The sequence below is a fragment of the Cupressus sempervirens genome, chromosome 11 (assembly GCF_028749045.1).
Source record: "Cupressus sempervirens isolate cs-2001-9-10 chromosome 11, ASM2874904v1, whole genome shotgun sequence".
Lineage (NCBI taxonomy): Eukaryota > Viridiplantae > Streptophyta > Pinopsida > Cupressales > Cupressaceae > Cupressus > Cupressus sempervirens.
The window spans coordinates 472,103,103-472,117,006 of record NC_143128.1 but is presented as its reverse complement, the minus strand read 5'-3'; the positions used below and the strand labels follow the sequence as shown (position 1 = coordinate 472,117,006).

The 13,904-nt window shown below is 35.1% G+C and overlaps 1 protein-coding gene across 2 annotated transcripts in view; it reads left to right on the top strand.

The window, feature by feature from the left end:
- Positions 1 to 13,904, top strand: part of LOC149530423 (protein RETARDED ROOT GROWTH, mitochondrial-like) — a 106,249-nt gene that overhangs the window by 17,917 nt on the left and 74,428 nt on the right. The gene's annotated exons all lie outside the window — the stretch shown is intronic.

Sequence of the window (13,904 nt, the reverse complement as noted above, 5' to 3'; positions counted from 1 at the left end):
AAGAAGTTAATAATGGTTCTACTTCTTCCATCTGTCCACCCATCAGATAAAATGGTGCAGCTATACTTCTTCCACTCTTTCTTTTGGTCTTCTATCAACAATGTTGCCCTACCAACCGCTTTGTCAAGCAACCTACAAAATTTAGGTGTAATATTAAATAAAGTGTAAGTGTTAGTAAAAAATTAGGAAATAAGTTATAACAATTAAGATTTAAAATATAACAATGAACTAAAGTGAATCACAATTATTTACAATTACTAAATAGTAAAATACTAACCTTCCACTCATATCTTTGCGATTAAGCGGCTTGTACCCTTTGCCTGATATTGTCATTGCATTCACCATATTGACCCAATAGGGACTATTAGCGGCATTCATTGAGATATTGTTGAAAAACCAAAAATCAGTTGCTGTAATATCAGTTTGCTCATGCACCTCGTTAAACCATGCAGTGCCCTCTAATGATGGCTATGCTCTAGGTGTGTTCCTGGGCACAAAATAACCACCTATCCGTGATGGGGATCCGGATGGTGATGATGAAGAAGTAGGAGATGTAGAAGAAGTGGAACCGGTAAAAGAAAAATTTTGCTTGTGGATCCGTGGGCCACGAAGAGATCCTAGTATGTTCTCAAGTGCTTCTTCTTCCTCTTGCATATCAAAAGGAACTCCTTCAGATTCAGCTATGGCTGCCCTCATAGCTAATTTTGCCCTCTCCCTATTCAATTTTTTCTCTTCAGCAACTACAAGTTGGGCATTGATGAATCTTTTTTCTTCATCAGTTACCTTGAGACAAGGATTTGAGTCATGTTTCTTTATGCCTGCAAGGTGATATTTGAGGCTGTTTATGCCTCCAGAAATAATTCTCTCACAGGGAATGCATATCACCTTCCCAATATCATTTGGACTTGGAGCTTCATAGGGATACCGCCATGCCTTATCTCTTGCATTTTTAGGCCGAGTGCCTATATATCCAGACGGGCATGGTGTTTGTGGCCACTCTTTTTGCGGGTTTGTCATTTTTTTAATGGTTGACCGCTGCCCTACACATAAATATATAGAAAAATGAATAAACAAAGTTAGAACTTAGAAGCTAGGGTTTCAAATGATTCAAACTTCAAACTTCAACCATATCCTTAGCAAACAACAAACTTCAACCATATCCTTAGAAGCTAGGGTTTCAAATGATTCAAAATGATTTTAAATGATTTGAAAACATTTACAAACAACAACAAAAACAAAAGAACATTTGTTATAAAACTATAAAAAGTTTTCAAACTATGATAAGATGAACATACCTGGAAAGAAATTTGTTTTCTAAAATCAGTTAGAATCCTCTACAATCCACTCAAATCAGCCTTGAATCACTTGCAATCAGCCAAGAATGCCTCCAAACCTTCTTCTCTTCACTCCTCAAGGCTCTAAACAATGCAAATACAAGAAAGAATGAGAAAAAACACACTAATTGCCGCTTTAATCCGTCACAGGCCGCGGGCAAAAATTCCACCAGTAAATCACGAGTTTTTCTTCGGCGAGTTTTTACCAGACTGCCGAGTTTTTAAATTGGCGAGTTAACTGGTGAAAAACTCGCCGAGCTAGGAAACTCGGCAAGTTTTAAAAACTCGTCGAGTACTCGGCGAGTTTTCCATCTATGCTCAAAAGTATCTTTAACTAATAGTTTAGTGAATATATCTGCTACTTGTTCTTTTGTGCTCACATATTCCAATCTGATTTCTTCCTTAGTTTCTCTCTTGGAAATGACACTTAATTGCAATATGTTTAGTTTTGAGTGTAAAACTGGATTCTTAGACATATTAATTGTACTTGTATTGTCACAATGTATGATAATAGGTCTAGAGAATGTTATACCAATGTTCTTTAGTGTTTGATTCACGCACATTATCTGATTACAATTGTTTGTTACTGCTACATACTTGAGAAATATAGTCTTGTTTCTCGCTCAACCATGATACTAATCTTCCTCCAAGAAGAAATGCTCCTCCACTAGTACTTCTTTTGTCATCAACATTTCCTGTCCAATTAGCATCAGTATATGCATATAATGTAAAGTCATTTGATCTATCATACTATAAACCATACTCTAAAGTTCCCTTAAAATATCTCAATATTCGTTTTACTGTGGCAAAATGTGATTCCTTAGGATCTGCTTGATACCTCACCACAATACCAACTGCACTAGCAATATTAGGTCTAGTATGAGTCAAATACTGTAATTCTCTAATCATTGATCTATATCTTGTCTGCACAATGCTAGGGAATCATCACTATTAGTCAACTTGCATCCTATTACCATAGGCGTTCCAACTGGGTTACAATTTTCCATAGCAAATCTTACCAATAATTTCTTTAGGTACTTAGTTTGAGACATAGAGATACCATCTTTCGTTTGAGTTATTTGCAATCCCAAAAAGCACTTCATTTCAGCTATCATAGGCATCTCATATTCTCCTTTCATCTCATCAGAAAATTTATTACTCACTTCATCATTTCCTCCAAAATGATGTCATCCACAAATACTTTGATAATCACTAAGCCATCTGAATTAATTCTTAAATACAAATTACTATCTGCATTACCTTTCTTAAATCCCAAGTTTAACAACTGTTTATCCAGCCTTGCATACCAAGCTCTAGGTGCTTGCTTTAATCCATAAAGTGCTTTCTTCAACTTACACATCATGTCTTCTTGTTCGGTCAGTGGAAATCCATTAGGCTGCTTAATGTAAACTTCTTCATGTTCTCCATTCAAGAAAGCTGACTTGACATCTATCTGATTCACTTTGATGTTTTTGTTAGATGCATAAGCCAAAAACAATCTAACTGCTTCTAATCTTGCTATTGGGTCAAAGGTTTCTTCAAAATCGATCATGTTGTGAGTAACCTTTACATACCAGTCTTGCTTTGTTCCTTACCACTTCTCCTTGCTCGTTCATTTTGTTCCTATAACATTCTTGTCTTTAGGCATAGGGACTAATTTCCATGCATTGTTCTTTTCAATTTGTTCAAATTTTTCGTTCATAGCATTAATCCAAGACTGATCCTTGCACGCTTCATCAATATTCTTAGGTTTAATTCGTGAAATCAAACAAACATTGTTTCTCAATCCTCCTATTGTCATTACTCTACTACTTACATTTGCCAATAATCTGATTTTCTGGATGGTTTGTAGTAATACACCTTGGCGTTTTCTATTCTTATCTAAACTCATCAAGTTGAACATGAATTCCATCATCAATCTCAAAGAATAGTTCCTGTTGTGCATTCTGATTTTATATTGATCTCTGATTTGTACTTGCATCATCCTTTGGATTTGAATCATACTCAAAAGTTCTCTATTGTACCTGAAATCTTTCATCAATCCTTATATTTGCACTTTCGACAACCTTCTCTAGCCTAGTTATAACATCTGTAAGCCTTACTTTTAGTTGAATATCCAAGAAATATGCCTTAATCATTTTTAGGATCAAACTTTCCTATTTCATCATTTCCTTTGATATAATGTTTACTTCCACAAATTCTAAAGTATACCCAAACCAAAGTTCATAAGGTGTTTTACTTGTTCCATGTCCAATCTGAACTCTGTTTATGGTGTATACTGCGGTCTAAATTGCTTGTCTCCAATGTACATATGATACCTTACCTCAGGAACATCGCTCTTGCTGTCTCACAGACTGTTATGTTCATTTTCTTTGCTATTACATCCTGCTGTGGTGTTTTAGGTGCGGAAGTTTGTGTGCGAATTCCATTATCCTCACAATATGCATTGAACTAATTAGATATGACTTGTCCACCTTTGTCAGCCCTTAAACATTTTATCCTTAATTCTGATTCATTCTCAACTTTTTCCTTAAAGATCTCAAACTTGTCAAATGCCTCAGATTTTTCTCTTGAGAAAGCAACCCACATCATCCTAGTAAAATCATCAATGAAAAGAATAAAATCTCTCACCATAGAATGTTCTTGTTTTGGTAGGTGCACACAAATCTGTGTGCACAATCTCCAACTTTTCTGAAGTAGTAAATATTTTGCTCTGAAATGTACTCGTTTTTTGCTTTGCCATCACACATTCTTTGCACATTATCTTAGGTGTTACAATTTTAGGTAGATATTTAACTGCATTGGAGCTACTGACTTTCACTATGCTATCAGAGTTTATATGACAAAAGCTCCTATGCCATAACCAACTGTCATTAACTTTTGCAATAAAACTTCTTATCTCAAAGGGGTTCAACTGAAATACATTACTTTTGGTCCTTGTACCTATGGTAATCTCATTTCCTTTCTTATCCTTAATTGAGTATTTCTTATCAGTGAATTGTAGATGATATCCCTCATCAACAAGCTTTCCGCCACTTAACAAATTATGTTTTAGTCCATCAACAAATAACACATCATCCATGTTTGTCTTTTACCATCAAGTGATATAGAGCCTTTTCCTTTTATCAAGTAGGGTGCATTGTTACCAACTCTAACAACACCTCCATCATAGCTCTTCAATTCCACAAACCTGTCTTTGTCACTTGTCATGTGTTGTGTACAACCACTGTCTATAATCCAATTTTTTCCCATCTTTCTCGACATGTAAAACAAGTTCTTTTTCTTCTTTGACAAGACTTTCATTTTTGATAGCAACAAATCCTATTTCATCTTCATCATCACTATCCATAAAATTGATATCCCCGATCTCAATCTCATCATCACTGACATAGAGACATTCTTTAGGAAATTTTGACTTGTAAGGTCTAGGTTTTACTTTAGGTTCTCTTGTAGAACATCTTGATGCAAAGTGACCAATTTTGTTGCAATTATAACAATGTATAGGTAATGAACCTTTGAATACTCTTGTACCTCTGCTTTAAGCTTATTCATCTTTCTTTCTTCTTCTTGAACTTATGCCCAATCAGTTGCATATTCTCCAAGAATTCTACTATTAGTGCTTGCAATTTTGGTTAGTACTCTTTTATCTTTTTGTACACTAGCTCTAAATGCAATTTTAATTCTAGACAAAACTGTTAGAAATAGGAATTATTGAGGAGGGGGCGGCGAGGGCGGGGGGGGGGGGGGGTTTGAATCACTAATCTACAAATTTTAGTCGCCAATTGGATATTATTACTTACTTTAAACCATGCATAACAAAGCAATAAAGTAATGCTGAACAATAACAGTAACAATGCACAAAGATAACTCATAACACCATATTTTGTTAACTAGGGAAACCCTGGCCAAGGGAAAACCCTGGTGGGGATGATACCCACTAGATGATATATTGATATATAAGTTCTTTGTTAGAGGATGGACCCTGTTAGGAGTCAATGAGCAAATTCAGTATAAGGAGTCCCTGTTAGGAGACTTTGAATCCTTGTTAGGAGATTCTAACCCTATTAAGAGTTGTAGTATAATGTATGCAAGAAAAACCCACTGCCCAAACATGCAATTTCAATTACAAGAGGAGCTCATTGCTCAAACAAATAATTTACTGTTATTTTCCTTCCTTTACTGATCTTTGATCTTCAGCTTGATTTTGGATCACCAGATAGCTCATATAAAACTTCGCATATATTGCTTTCACAAAAGTTCACTCACATCGCAATCTTACAAGATAGCACTTTACAAGCATAATTGCACACCTTCTCATCGCAAGAAGTCCTTTGCATAAATACCATGCCTTTATACAAATTACTGCAAGGTCGGCTAAGACCACAATTCGCTTTTCCAAGTTAGAGTAAACATCTAGGATGTCGGCCCTAATTGGACAAGTAATTGTTTTGTAAACAAAACAATTCTTTCTTTCAATTCCGCAGTCCTACTTAATCAAAACATGATTATCTCTGTTCCGTACAATCCATACAAACTTCCGAAGTTATACACATCATCACCAACATGTATACTATCTCCATGTAACTTCGCTTGTCATAATATGATGTCTGCAACATGTTATAAACAAAACAATACACTGCTGTAAACCAAATTCTATACTTAGACAATTTTCTGATTACCAAACACTAAGTATCTTTATTTCCAAGGTTTCCTGTCAATCAGTACATCATGTGTTGCCATAAATGACAACAATTACATATCACTATTAGCCAATTGTCAACAATCTCCCCTTTTGGCATTGATGGCAACAAAATAGGGAAAATTGGCTAAGTGACAAAAACTTAACTATTAAAATAAACATTACATCTATTACAACTCGTTCAACTTTACGTATATGCTCTCCTTACAATATACTTTACATTTTTACAATTTCCACATGTATCTCTCCCCATTGTATCTCTCCCAACAATCTCATGTATACAATTTTCACATGAATCTCTCCCCCTTTGACATCAATGACAAGGGTTGAAATGTCAAGATTTTGTCCAAAAGCTGTCCAAAAACTGCCAAAACTGCTGTCTTTCCTTATGCTGAAATAATCTTCATACAATCATCAAAATTAGCCTTCAGATTATCCATACCTTTGGTCCATGTCTCTTTGGTAGACTCAGCTGATGTGAGTATTACACATAATGCATATGATGCAATCTCAACTGCATTGATATCTGAATACAAAAAGTTTGAATGTGTCCTTGGCCTTGACACATTCCTCTAACTGTTTCTCAACAAAAGATAACTTTAGAGCAATAGATTCTCTGAAATCAGATTTCCTCTTCAAAATATGTTCTTTTCGAAGTTCCAATTTTCTGATGTCACTGTGAATACTGGCAACTTGACTCTCAAAATCATCAACTTTACAAGATGGATGCTAGATCTGGCTGGACAAAGCCTCTAGCTCACTCATCTTTGTCTCTATTTGACTATCAATGGCTTTAGTCAATTTGTATGATAAGGTGCACTTAACATACAAAGCTTTTCCTTCCTGCTAGCATTTCCGAAATTCTTTTATGCATGTATCAAGATTAACTAAGTCATTCTTGATATTCTGACAGATGGTGCTAAAGAAGTTAGCATCATGGGAAATTTGAGCCTTCGCCTTTGCAACATTCAACAAGTTTGTGAACTCTTCATCAAATGACTTTAGCACTGCTTGTGCTCTTTGTTCAGGATCTGGTTCTGTGTGCTGAACTGCCAATGTACTGTGCAGTCTTTCAGTCACTTCCATTAATGTTCTTTGTAAACTCTTCACCTTCTTGTTCTTCTCAATTAGCTTGGTCAGGGATGAGATTAGATCTGTTTGATCATCATCATCGGTAGATAAACTGGCAAGAGAGAGCGAAGTAGATAAACTAGATGGTTTAGTTTCATCTTCCTCTTGTTTCTTTGGTTCTTCTTTCTTCTTCGTCTTCTTTCTTTTCCTTTACCTTTCTTTCTCTCTTCTCTTCTGATCTTTTCTTCTCTTCTTCCACAGTTTTCCTTTTCCTTTCTTCTTCTGCAATTCTTCTTTTTTCTTCATCTTCCTTTCTTTTCTTGTCTTACTCAAGCAATTTCTGCTTGGCTTCCTCTATCTTCTTCTTTTCTTCTTCTAGTAGCCTCTTTTCTTTCTCAATTTGCCTCAACTTATCCTCAATATCTTCTATGTAAGGTACATTTGGTTTAGAACCACCAAATGGATTGGTATTATCAATGTTAATTGTAACATTGGTTTGATCAATTGGCATGGTGTCACCACTTACTGACACTTCTGCGGTTCTAGGAACTGGAGGAGATTTTTTTTTGACAACATTTGATTGATTGCTGCTGCAGTCTCACTTCTTAACTTATCCTTCTCACCAATCATAAATAAAAATGGCTTCAATTTGTTCCTCAAATATGGTGTGAGGTTACTTAACAATCTCTTAATTTTATCTTAATCATTAGTCTTGCAAATGGTCCTTAGCATAGACTTTCGAAGTTCAAGGTCTTCTTCCCTTGCAGGAGCCTTTTTCTCAATGAGTCTCTCATAGACCTTTTGGTTTGTAATGCTCTCAAGGTCCTTCAATTTCAGATTATTTGATACAATATATCTAATAGTAGATATATCTATTTGATCCTTTTCAAAATTGCTGTATAAATCATAAAACTTGTTCATCTGAACAAAGTTACCTTCATTTGCAATCGCTGTATTTATCTTCTCAATCTTTGGCTTCCAGGGTTGCTGAGCTTTTCTTGTTGCTTGCTTAGGTGGAGTCACCGTTTCTGCTTGCTTAATTTCCTGTTCCTCATCCTCTTCATCACCTAACTCAATTGTCAACAATGTTTTTTGCTCTTTCCTGGTCTGGTAGCCAGCTGTTTGACTCTCTTTGTCTTTGTAGACACTGCTTCCACTAATATCTTGGACTTTCTCTTCTGTTCACTAGGCTGAACATCGGACATTGCTGCATATGGAATGCTCTGTTTTGAAGATGTCACAGCAACTGATACTGACAAAGGTTGTATGTTCGATACACCTTGCTTCATTGTCTGTCTAATAGCCTCAGATTTGTTGGTTTTCAAAACTGCAGATTGGAAATCCAAGAGCCTGCCACTTCTCCAATAGGACTTCTTAATCAGTTTTGGCCAACGAACGAGAATACTTCTCGATTCCCCTGCACTTTAGGCTCTGCTACACCCAGGCAGATAAATCTTCTCCTCGAACTTGATCACTTGGTTCAAAGCTTTTCTATAGCAACTTAAAGTTCTAGAGTTCTCCGACTGGCAAGGTCCTCAAACTCGATCAAAATGAAACTGGATGTTGGAAAATAGTTAAATGTTTTGTATAAGGTTTTAAAAAATGGATTTGATGCTTGTAGAAGGAATATATAGATTTTTTGACTTCAATAAAAAGACTAGTGCCTCTGCTCATGCGGGTGATAGAGTCAACTTCAGTGAATTATCATGTACAACTTTATAATGTTTTACACACTTTACTGCCAACAATTAAATAATCGAGATGCGATAGATCAAATATTATGCCATCTTAAATTAGTCCAGATTGAATTTTAACTCCTCTGGCAAGGAGACAAACCGGACACAGATGCAGAAATAATTATTTATTTCACAATATTTGCGATGATCAAATTTAAAATGCTATATGATCATGTCCACTTATCTGATATTTAAATTGATGTAGAGTTCCAAAAAATAATTACAAAGGACAATTCGCCTGCAGTTTAAATCTCCATGCCATTTAAAAATAAACAAAAGACACTTTATTTTATTATTTAAATAAAATAATGGAATTTTTTATTACAAAAAGTCATAATGAACTCCTTATTCCTCCATACAATAAATAAATATAAAATACTTCTCGTGAGAGAATGAATGTAATTGTTCGTATCTTCTTGTTCTCCTGAGTATCTCCCTATTTATATTTTAATGAGATAGGGATGTGACTTTTTAAAGTGAAAAGTCATATTATTAAAAATAATTGAAAATAAATGATTGCAGCCTTTTAATAATAATTCTCCTTAAATTAACTGCACCTTTTATATCTTGCCCGTCAATTTCTTGAGTTTAGTTTAGAGGGCTCCTTTTTAAATAAATTATACGATGATCTCTAATCATAGTCGAATCTTTTATCATGTTATTTTAATGTGACCCCATCTTCTATAGTATGAGGAATTTAATTTTTCAATGGCTCTGTTCATTCTCCAACAAGGGCTTGAAAAGATTGATTCCTTCTTGTATAGTGCTTCGATTGGAGAATTATTCCATTTTTATACTCTTCGCATACCATTATTCGCTTTCCATTCGTATACTCTTTGCATACCATTATTCGCTTTGTGCATACTAGGTGATGTTTGACATGTTAATTTGTTATTAACGGTGACACTTATCAATTTATCTCTGACCTGTGAGGATATGCTTTGCTTGATATTATATGGCTTTGTTCTGCATTCCCATCTTTGACAGTATATGGTGTCCTACTTTCTACTGCATAAATGCTCCTGACGGCTTACGACTTTTCTTTGTTGATCATCACTGTGGAACTTTAGGTAATAATATTAATATTTCCTAGTTGCTGTGTTTCATTTTTCCTCCCATCGTTTTTTAACTAATCTTCTACTCTTCTTCATTCTGCTGGACTGGGTGCATATACCATGATTCACTGCACTACTTTTTGACTCCCCACGAGTTATCCGGTGAACTCAGCAAGTGTTTCATTTTGCTCAATGCTCTTATTCTTCACTTTGACAACTTTGAAGTTTATTTAGAAGACCATGATGTTCTCACAAACAACTGTAACAACGTCCACAAACACATAGCCCCAAATGATAGTAGGATTGCAAGATTTGCTCCAATGTTGATCAAGGAGGTATTTTCTAGAATTTTGTTGTCTTCGTCGTTATCCAACAAATGACAAACAGGCTCAACTTCTTTTCCAGTAATGAGACTTGAATACGAAGCCACAGTCTGACAGTATCTCTGAAAGTTGCATTATGGAAGTAGGCATTTTGGATTGATCTGTTATATTGATTCCATAGGTTTTGCTATAAAACTCAAGGAACGATGTGTTGGTTTGTTGCAAGCCAGAGCTTCCCATACATTACATAGTACTTGTACAAAAAATTTATTGTATATATGTTACAAACTGGTAACAAATCTTCAACACATCATCCCCCATACTGTATTCTTTCCACCATTCATACAAAAAAAACTTATTTGGCATAGGATTTGGGACTCTAAATTTTGTCAAATTTTAGAGTTCCATCAGTGGCTCTTTTTGGGGATGTATGCTCCCTGTGAGCATAGCGAGGTTCCAGCTCTCTCTGGAAGAGCAGTCTGAACAACCATGCTTAGCATGATGCAAGGTGAAAATTGGGTGGCCCCAGGCCCCCCAAAAATTGTACTTTGGTTCTTTCCTCTATCAAACACCTTATTCTGATCAAGTACCACTATCAACCTGCTGAGCATGATATGCTTTCCCTTCATCATTTGTTTAGGATCAGAATTCACCTTTCCTTCATCAACAAGAGTATTTAAACATAGATTAATTTCTGAATCTTTCACCCCCAACATCTGAACCCTTGCTGAATCTGATGCATCATTCACACGGACAACACTTAATGGATTAGTTTGGTCAATGTAATCTTTGGTATCCATCTTATGTTTAAGCTTTGAGAGATCATTTGCTGTACTGCAATTTTTGCTGAATGGACGATCTTTATATACACAATCTGACCCAACTTCACCCAAAGAGTTTGAAGATAATTTGCATTCAAGAAATGTTACCTCTCTCTCATCAAGAACTCCATCAGATATGATACTTGGAAAATTTTCAGAACTATTCTCCAACATATCCTACCCATTATGCATGGCTGATTCCACCTCACCCTCACATGTTTGATGTACCTCCTGCTCATAGGATGAATTGAAAAACATCTCACCTTCTAAATACACTTCATGAGTTTCATCAATTTCAAAATCAGACCCGCTATCTTCATCATGATGCTGATGGATTTGGCTGTATGAAAAATCCTCCTCAAACAATGGATTTGAGAATATAGTGAATTCAGACCTATCTTCTATTACTTCTTTTTCGGACAATGGGTTCAAGAATATAGAGAATTGAGGCATGCTATTATGAGAGCTTTCATTTGAATCAGCAAATGTTTCATCAAATAGTGTACTAATTTCATCCTTCTGGGAATCATCATCTTCTTGACCGGTAAGATCGATATCTTCATCAACAATATATCCTAAGACTTCTTCATGTTCATATGTCGTATGCAATTCTATATCATCTTCACTATATGATACCTCGGAATGATCATCTCTTTCATCCAATACTTCTTGAGAATGAGTTGATCCATCACCTTGCTCACCATAGCGAATTGAGAAAAAATTTAAACCATTTCGTTTAACATGTTTTTGATATTCCATGTCTAACAATGCTGAAATTTCTTCCGCACTCAAAGAATCCTCTTCCTCCTTTTCACATTCACTATCACCTGTAAGCATATTAATATCATCATGGGCTGATTCTCCTTCAGAATGACTAAAATTTTCATCTCCATTTGAATCTGAAATTTCATTTGACTCATATGTTACTTCAGTCTCGCATTCATTTTTCTCTGGAACTAGTTCATTATCCATAAGTTCAAGAAAGTTAAGAAACTGATGATCATATAAGAGGCCTAATTCCCACATCCTATAGAGAAGATCAGATGATGGAGGTTTGTATTTTGAAGGTATTTCATGATAAGCATTAAACATTCTCATGAAGAATTGTGTTGCAAATTCACCTTCTTGCTTTTCTAAATTCAAATATGCATCCAAAGGAGATATATAACTCGGACCTTCATCCAATATTTGGAAGAGAAGTATCAAATCAAGATCTTTTGGTGAGATTCCCAATTCACAAAATTTTCTTATCAATTTCTTTCGTGAAAGCATGATGTCTGAAGGTACTTCCTGAAAAATATCCACCATCCTTATAAATAAGTGTGCCGATGTCTCACCTTCATATCTTTCCAGATTGAAAAATGCATCTAAGGGGTGTATGTATTCTTCCTCCATGGTGTAACATAGATCTACCTCCTGATCATAGTATACTTTCTCCATGTTAGGTAATCAAATCATTTCCTTCTGAGTCCTTTCCCTCAGCAAAGTTACCAATTGAAATCCTTTATTAAATAGAGTCGCCACCTCTTTCGAGGAATGTATTGATCTTTCGAGTTCATACTTCCAGCTGAGTACATTTCCAAACAAACTGATACAACTTATGATATTGATCTACAAACTTAGAAATTTTGAATAACTTCGCAATATGTATTGTGAGCAACTCTCCCTAGTAGAGTCGCCAATTTGTTGGTTCCCAAAACTGCAGATTGGAAATCCAAGAGCCTACCACTTCTCCGATAGGAATTCTCAATCAGTTCTGGCCAACGAAGGAGAATATTTCTCAATTCCCCTGCACTTCAGGCTCCGCTACACCTAGGCGAGTAAACCTCTCCTCGAACCTAATCACTTGGTTTAGAGCTTTTCTATAGCGAACTTAAAATTCTAGAGTTCTCCGACTGGCAAGGTCCTCGAACTTGATCAAAATGAAATTGGATGTTGGATAATAGTTAAATGTTTTGTATAAGGTTTTAAAAAATGGATTTGATGCTTGTAGAAGGAATATATAGATTTTTTGACTTCAATAAAAAGACCAGTGCCTTTGCTCATGCGGGTGATAGAGTCAACTTTAGTGAATTATCACGTACAACTTTATAATGTTTTACACACTTTACTGCCAACAATTAAATAATTGAGATGTGACAGATCAAATATTATGCCATCTTAAATTAGTCCAGATTGAATTTTAACTCCTCTAGCAAGGAGACAAATCGGACACAAATGTAGAAATAATTATTTATTTCACAATATCTGCGATGATCAAATTTAAAATGCTAAATGATCATGTCCGCTTATCTGATATTTAAATTGGTGTAGAATTCCAAAAACTAATTACAAAGGACGATTCGCCTGTAGTTTAATTCTCCATGCCATTTAAAAATAAACAAAAGACACTTTATTTTATTATTTAAATAAAATAATGGAATTTTTTATTACAAAAAGTCATAATGAACTCCTTATTCCTCCATACAATAAATAAATATAAAATACTTCTCGTGAGAGAATGAATGTAATTGTTCATATCTTCTTGTTCGCCTGAGTATCTCCCTATTTATATTTTAATGAGATAGGGATGTGACTTTTCAAAGTGAGAAGTCATATTATTAAAAATAATTGAAAATAAATGATTGTGCCCTTTTAATAATAATTCCCCTTAAATTAACCGCACCTTTTATATCTTTCCCATCAATTTCTTAAGTTTAGTTTAGAGGGCTCCTTTTTAAATAAATTATACGATGATCTCTAGTCATAGTCGAATCTTTTATCATGTTATTTTAATATAACCCCATCTTCTATAGTATGAGGAATTTAAATTTTTAGCGGCTCTGTTCATTCTCCAACACGGGCTTGAAAAGATCGATTCCTTCC